Source organism: Triturus cristatus, chromosome 4_1, assembly GCF_964204655.1.
Source record: "Triturus cristatus chromosome 4_1, aTriCri1.1, whole genome shotgun sequence".
NCBI classification, from domain to species: domain Eukaryota; kingdom Metazoa; phylum Chordata; class Amphibia; order Caudata; family Salamandridae; genus Triturus; species Triturus cristatus.
In genome coordinates, this window is record NC_140585.1 from 1214736504 (window position 1) to 1214744478 (window position 7975).

The 7975-nt window shown below is 41.7% G+C and overlaps 1 protein-coding gene across 1 annotated transcript in view; it reads right to left on the reverse strand.

The window, feature by feature from the left end:
* Positions 1-7572, reverse strand: part of LOC146856423 (glycoprotein-N-acetylgalactosamine 3-beta-galactosyltransferase 1-B-like) — a 303265-nt gene extending 295693 nt beyond the window's left edge. The window contains exon 1 of the mRNA XM_085654559.1: positions 7069-7572. The gene's annotated coding sequence lies outside the window, so the exon portion shown is untranslated. The remainder of the gene's footprint in view (positions 1-7068) is intronic.
* Positions 7573-7975: the final 403 nt, after the last annotated feature.

Genomic DNA, 7975 nt, shown 5'->3' on the forward strand with positions numbered 1-7975 from the left:
GAGACTTTCAGGGTAGGAGCGGAGCGCCCCACCTATTTTGAAAATTTCGCGAGGATTCGTCGACCGGCGCCAAAGTTATTCCAAATAGAATGTTGCGGATTTCCTATGGAAACGTGGTCCTAACTATAACTATCTACTGGCGACCGCCAGTAGATAATATATATATATATATATATATATATATATATACACACACACACACATATATATATATATATATATATACACATATATATATATACACACACACACCATCATCAATTACGAAGTGGCTGTTTTCTTTTCCTCAGATCTGCGGAAATCAAATTATATATAACTTGATACTTCAGCAAACCACAAATAACTAAACGGCACTCCAAGTAAGGTTGCTTTGATTTAATCAGCTGGGCAGAACAACAATCGTCTGTAACATCACAGACGATTTTTGTTCTGCCCAGCTGATCAAATCAAGAACAACCTCACTTGGAGTGTCGTTTCGTGATTCATGGTTTGCTGAAGTATCAAGATTTTTTAAATGCCCTGGCGCTTCACAGGCACCCTCGACGTTCGGGCTACACGCCCTCTCTATGCGTTAAACGGAAGATATACAGATATATATGTTGTTTGCATTTGGCATCTGGGAAAGCCTTTCTGTTAGAGAGTGTTGCACTGATAAAACCCCACACTTTATTCTGAAAATGTTCTCTTGATATGCCTCATTTGGGGAGTGTTGCGACCAACTCCTTTCCAGGTGTTTTCTTGCTTTATGTGGGAGTGCATCAGTTTTGAAGTACTGAATTTCTTTGATTTGGGAGTGCAAAGCAAGACACTAGGAGGCCCAGAGTTCTTGTTACAACAGAGAACTGGACAGTGGCATCTTTTTAAAATATGCCTGTGTCACTCGGTTTAAATACATGGACATTATAAGAAAGGCCCACATAACATTAGGGGGTTAGGCCTGGGCAAGGAATAATGAAGAGTTCAGAGTGCGACTGGCAGAAGATGCAGAAGGCAAATGGGAGGAGTTGGACAACGACCTGCGGCTACACACAATGAGCAAGGAAGAGTGGGCTGGGCCTTCAACAGAGGTTTCTACAACAGCGGGTACTGCACGTTTAGACACAAGTGTTCAGCCAGGCACCCGCTTAGCCACAGCGAGGAGAATGCGGAAGGAGTGCAAGAGATGTGGGGTAGGGAAAATGCACCAACAGCCAACAAGCAGTGGAGACAGTGGGTGGAGGGACCGACAGAGGATTCTAGGCTGTTGTGGGAGGGATATTGTTACAATGTTATACAAGACAAAGTGAACAATTCAAAACAAAAAAGAGGCATTGTTAACAACAAATCTATGCTAAATTCTACGCAAGATGAAGTGGAAATGAAAAAAGTTAATTTAAAAAAAGTATATTATGTGATACCGCGTTTGTCATTTCCATGGCCTGATTCTTCGTGCTGATGGGCAACTAGGCTATGAACATTTTTTTGTCTGCTTTTCATGGTAATTGCATAGCTAGGCAACCATCTACTAAACATGTGTGAATGTGAACAGCGGGTCCCTTTTCTTCCATTCATGTCTGTGTATGGAAAAGTAGTAGTACATATGGACTAGAATCTTAAAAACGATATAATCGAAATGCGAATGCTAGCATGACTTAACCTCTTGTAATAAGGTTGGCAACTCTCAATTCTGTGCCAGCACGATTTTCTTGAATTTGTTTTTCTAGGTCAACGAGCTATTGAATAACATCCAAGAAGAGTACCTTGTTAAAGCAGCAACCACTGACCAACACCATGGTCTAGGGCTTCTTGGAAAGGTGTGTGTGGCACTGGTGGGCACCAAGTAAAAAGTAACGGCTGTCACTTGATCTGTCACTATCATGATATTTGAAGTCAGGAGGGGATGTTCCAGTCTCCCTACAAGGTGGTGTAAGGTCCAGCTGTGGAATGTTTTTCAATGCGTTTTCAAAAATCACCAAATTTAACTGGTAGCCCTCCACCCACTCTATCTTCTGCTGTTAACCCATGACTTGCCCTGTATATTTTAAATATATTTGTAAAACGTGGTTAATTTAATAACAATTACCATGAGCATGTAAATGTGTAGGCAACAGGCTAGTGGATACATATCGAAAGGATGGCTAGGTGCTGATGATCTAACCGCGGCAACACAGTGTCTGTGCTTTGAGGAACCATCTGAAAGAAATTGGACTGGAAGAAGAACGAAAAGAGGCACCTTGCTCCAAATTATTCCAGCCTGAAACGAGAAACATCGTTTTCATTTAAAAAACAGTTTAAAGGGAGGTGAAGTGATTTCATAACTCTTGGACCTCTTTATGGACTGCAAAAGATAGAACTGTCTGATCATTGAAGCTAAAGAGTTAGGATCCACAGTGTAAACATTTGATTGTCCTAAAAATTACCCTGAAGGTGATCCTGAAAGGTCGAAAAAAGTGGAAGAAGGTAATACTGCATATTCCTATGGCGTGGGGGAAAAAAACATACCGTCCAAATATAGAAAAGTCACTGGCGACATTTTCTGTTCTGCATCTACACAAACCAGGGATATTTCTGGTTGCTTACATATCAGGACATTACCCATGACGTGTACTCCAGCAGCCCACCACATAACTGGTGTAGTGCTCTAATATCTCCCAATCCTTGAGAAACAATAAATGCTTCCTCTCTTTAAGACTTAGCCTATAGAACGTCTGGCCTCCTGGATCACCCCATATCTCTAGGGGAGCTGGCCAGATGGTGATTTGCTGCGGAACAAATCCCAGCAAACCACCGAGGGTGGTCAACTGCAGGAGCAAGCGGTTTTAATAGAGAGTTCCTGATAATACTACACAGTTGCTCATAGTAATAGAACATCTTTTCAGTAGTTCCATTAGTCAAACAGGTAAGGAAAGCCGGGAGATTCTTTTTTAATAGACCGTTTAATGCTGCTGAGGGATCTTTAAGATGCCATACCACCTTCAATTCATCTCTACAGTGTTTACCTAGCGGCTTCCATCACTACAAGCCTCCTTCAATAAAAACTAAAAGATTTTCTGCAGTCTATAATTAACAGAGCCTGAAAACTCATGGCTACCTGTTTTTACTGTGGTCACTTTGAGCCTAAGATTGAGCTAGACCCAGATGGCAAAAACCACCTTTAGCTCTTCCAGAGGGGGAAGAAACAGTCGGACACGAATAACGTGCAAAAGCATTCCATGTTATGCCCACGTTTCCTTAAGAACAATAAAATCATACTGGTTTATAAAGGGAAACAATCTGGGATAATGACCTTACTTTTAAGTGCGGCCACGTTCCAACTAATCACAGTAAAACGATGATTTTTTTTTTATATGTTTGACGAATTATTATGGTTTTAATATTCGTATTTATTGTGTAGTACAAAGACCAATATATTGTGATAATGAATTAATGTTCTCTTTTTTACTGTATTATTTTATCTTGTGCTTTTATGATCTTTTTAAAAGATTGAATAAAGATTTACTGACTGGCTGAACTGGTGTAGTGGACTGTTACATTCTATAAAATGAGGTATAAGCTCTGAACAGAAAAAGTAGGAAGTACCAGATATGTTATGTTAAGTTTATTTGTAGAGCGCAACGGTTACCCTGGGGTGTCCTGGGGCTAGTTACCTGTCATTACAGCTAATACCAACAGAAACATTTTATTATTGAACAACCATGTTTTCAAGGCCCTTCTGAAATCCAGCAGATCTGTGGCATTACTGAGCTGGGCCGGAAGGTCATTCCAAGCCTTGGCCGCTCCAAAGACAAATCTTCGTCCCTACTACGATACCTTTTTTGTGGGGGGGACTATCACCATTTTAGCTCCTGCTGAGCGTAGATTTCTTGTGGGTATATACCAAATAAATTGTTTCTGCAAGTACTCTGGTCCAATACCCTGGAGTGCTTTAAATACGGTACACAAAGATTTAAAATGCACTTGCTTTTTCAGCGGGAGCCAATGTTGTTGGAGGTGGCCGAAAATTTGGGCACCCCAGTAAGTAATCTGGCGGCCGCATTTTGTATCCTTTAGAGTTTATTTAAAAAGCGTTCTTGAATGTTTAAATAAATGGCCATTACAGTAATCAAGTTTTGAATGCAGAGCTCTACCCAAGCACGATGCCCAGGTTGTGACTTGCCACATGAAGGTTTGTCACCTGGTCTGAAGAGGGGCTTTAAAAAACATATCTTTTCATGGAAATACATTTTATTCTATAACATAAGCAAGGATTACATTAATAGACACCCATGGTGGAAACATTAAAATACATTCCAGTTACATACAACTACTACCAGGAGGATTTTTTTACTTTATGGGAAATTATTTTACTCCCAACTTATATAAGGAGTAACATTGCACTCAATTCGGAAACCGATTTGGACTCTGAAGACTTATTTTTGCTGCACAACTCAAAATATGCTGTGTGCATGCACATTAGAGCAGCAGTCTTCAAACTGTGGGGCGCGACCCCGAGGGGGAACGTGGAGTCCTGGGAATGGGGTCACGCATTTCCAGGCCTAACTTCAGCCTGGAATGCAAAATTTGCACCAGGACCCTTCATTCCGATCATTAACATGCTTTAGCTGAATTTAATTGACTCTCATGTGCTGTAAAAGGAAGAGGCCTGGTGAAAGAATCCTTCAAGTAAGTGTTTATGACAGGGTGCCTGCTTGCCTAAATGACATGCAAATGTGCGCTAGGAGTTAATCTGCAAATGTAAAGGGTGCTTGGGAGTAGTTCTGGCTTTAATTGCTAGAATCACTCCAAGCATTGTGATGGCAAAGAGGTAACAACTGGGCTGTGAAGTGCATGCTTTTAACCATAACTGCATTTACACAGTGCTTTGTACCCCTGGGGATGTGTTGAAGGGACAGGTATGCAAAAAAAAAAAAAAAAAGAGTGAATACATTACTTATGGTTTTATTTTACTCAAATCTACATTTTGGAAGCTCCATTATATTTTTAACACTATTTGTACAGTTTGTAGAAGTCCGTATTATAATGGGTGTAATGAGAGTATAAAATAACGATTTACACATTCACTGTGCTACCTGTCACAGGCTGTGACCTCATAGCACTAAAAATACACAAGTCACTATTCTCCACTGAGTCAGCCAAATTTAATTCTGTGTCTATCTGGTTACACACAGACTTTGTAGTGCATTAAATAATAGAGGTCTAAAATGTACTACAGTGCTTTTCCCATTGAGTAAATGTATTTTCCATTTAAGCTACCCATTATTTTATATGTAGCTACCTGATGGTAAAAGACCTAAAAAAATAACAAAATATTTTGGGATTTATGAGACGCTTTTTTCAAGCTTTGGCGGCACAAGCGTCTTAATCGTATCTATGAGACAACGCAAAGTCAACCCTGCATGGCTTTGCATGGCCTCATAGATATAGAGTAAGACAAAGCAGCACAAGTCGCTGCGTGCCTTAAACTATGTCAAGTAGGCATTCCATAGTCATTGCAGTGGGTGTTCTCACATAGCACCCATGGATTTTGACACTGTCCCAGATTTATAAAACCATGTAAACGTAGGACAGCGTCAAAACCTTACGCCTCCCCACAGCAGGCTTATCGATTTTTCCTTGTTTTTCCTCTTTCTATGTGTGTTCCTCTTTTCATGTGCGCTGCAATCTGCAGAACACATGGAAAGATGAAAACCCCTCTCAGGATTCTTTTTTTGCAGGAAGGTACCCCTTCCTGCACAAAAACAATTCTGCCTACGTTGGCTTTAAGCAGCAATTTGTTCACCAATGCAGGGGGAAAGGACAGGGATGCACCGTATTTCATAAATAGGGTGCATTTCTGCCCTTTCACATTGGCGTAGGGCAGAGCAGCAAGAAGACTTGCTGCGGTGCCCTACGCCAATGCCTCATAAATAAGGCTCTTTGCTTTAGCCACGCCTTTGACCATGCCCCCACGCTCTCTTACTGACTTTTGATTTGCTAAACACGGTTTATTTCCCCAATGTAAAAATGATTTGCTGTGGGACTTGGAGGCGTGTATGGTTGTCGATAGTTGGCAATGATGAGGAGCAACAAGTTCTAGAAAGGTTTGTCAGGAGGGGCTCATTATGCTTAAAATCTTTTGACAGGTGGGTCTCAGCATCAAAAGTTTGAAGACCTCTGCATTAGAGAGACGTCTTCCGATGAGCGTCCCATTCACTGGAGGAATGTTTAGATTTTTGGAGCGCAATCAATCACATTTTGTGTCACGTGATCACAAAAGACATTTCATGTCACTCACATTAGCGCTATCAGTGTTTCGTGCAGACCACAGCTATTTCGCCCTCGTGCCGACCAATTTTATGTCTTGGGCACACCGGAATTTTGCTCGTGTTCGGGCCAGGTCTGTTGTGGCTTCTGAACACCAGAGCCATTCTGTGATAAGTAACAGACATTGCTGTGTCCTACATGCAACAGTGACATTTCATGTCTTGTGTTCACTTGGGAAATGTGACTTATCCAGACATTCGATGTCACGCACACACCAGAGATTAGTAAATGTGATATTGAAGAAACATTTTGTGTCTTATGCACACCACAGAGCAGGCATTCCTTGTCTTATATCAGATCAAATACATTTTGTGTCTTGTGCATACTAGACAATTCGTGTCACACACGATAAAACAGTTCATGCCTCATGCACACACGAGACATTTAGAGGTTTGTGTATACCACACATTCCATGGGTGCGTGACATTTTGTGACACGCAACCACCAGAAACAGTGTGTCAGACATACACTAGTACATTGTGTGTGAACCTTACATCACTGACGTGCCTTCCAGACATTAGAGTCATTATAATGGCATGCTCTGCTATCGCGTTAAGACTACTATAAAGTGAGGAATTGCATTCAACGTTTTTTTCATTAATCTAGTAATGGACTAACTCTCGTGATGCCGAGAAAATGCATCCCATTACAAAAAAATATACTTTTGAGTTGGTTGATGTAAACCACGTATAAACAAATTATTAGATGTAAATACACTTATTTTCATCAGCAAAATCAAACTAAATAATAGTAAATACAATAAATAAAATTAAAAGCACCTCTTACCTTTTTCCTTGCCGTCGGAGCTGGGCACATGCTGACACTGCCACAAAGGTGCCTAAAAGGTGAGGAGGCGCTATATACCATGAAAGGAGAACTGACATAAAGAGAGGCGATGATGGAAGAGTTACCACACACGACACTGGGGTGCAAAGGTGCAGTAACGAGAGTAAATGTTCCCTGAAGAGGCGTGGTATCTCCTGGAGGTTTCTTGCTGATGACGAATGTGTGCCCTGAACTGGGAAAGTCTAGCACCAAGACGTCAATGTCCTGAAAATGCCCTGATGGAAGGGATGCTGTGCCCTGCTTTGAATGGAGCTGTGTCCTGCAGTGCACCCTGCCGTGGAGAACTCCAGGCTGTGCTGCTTTTCCAAGGAGCCCCTTGGACCTACGTCCTTCTCCTGCTGCCTGCCACACTCTAGCAACGAACCGTCTACAGTACTGAGAGCACCTCCCGGACACAGATCGCCCAGGGGCAGGCGGAGGGGAACACCGTTTCAGCTGCAATCCTCGCTCTCATTGGTGGAGACCGGCTGCCCATCTGATTGGTCTGCCTGCGGGAAGAAGTCATGCTGCAAATCAAAAGAGAAACAGAGATCCTTCTTGTCTTATCGCCCATCGCATAGTGAGGATACTGCTTTGTCAGCGTTAAACGCACTGATAACTGTTACATTTACCACAGGTTTACAAGCACAGGTACATTTGTAGAGCAACGATTAATGACAGTGCCATGGAAATCAAAAGACAAACAACATCATACGCAGCATGTTGTCCAAGACAAATGCTCTATCAAAATATAGCGGCCATGTTAGTATGGGAACGCTATTCTTAAAGGTCTTCGTAGTCTCAATGTTGGGTGACATGATTTATATAAAACCCGGCAAGGGCATAGACATAGAAGTAGGACTATGTT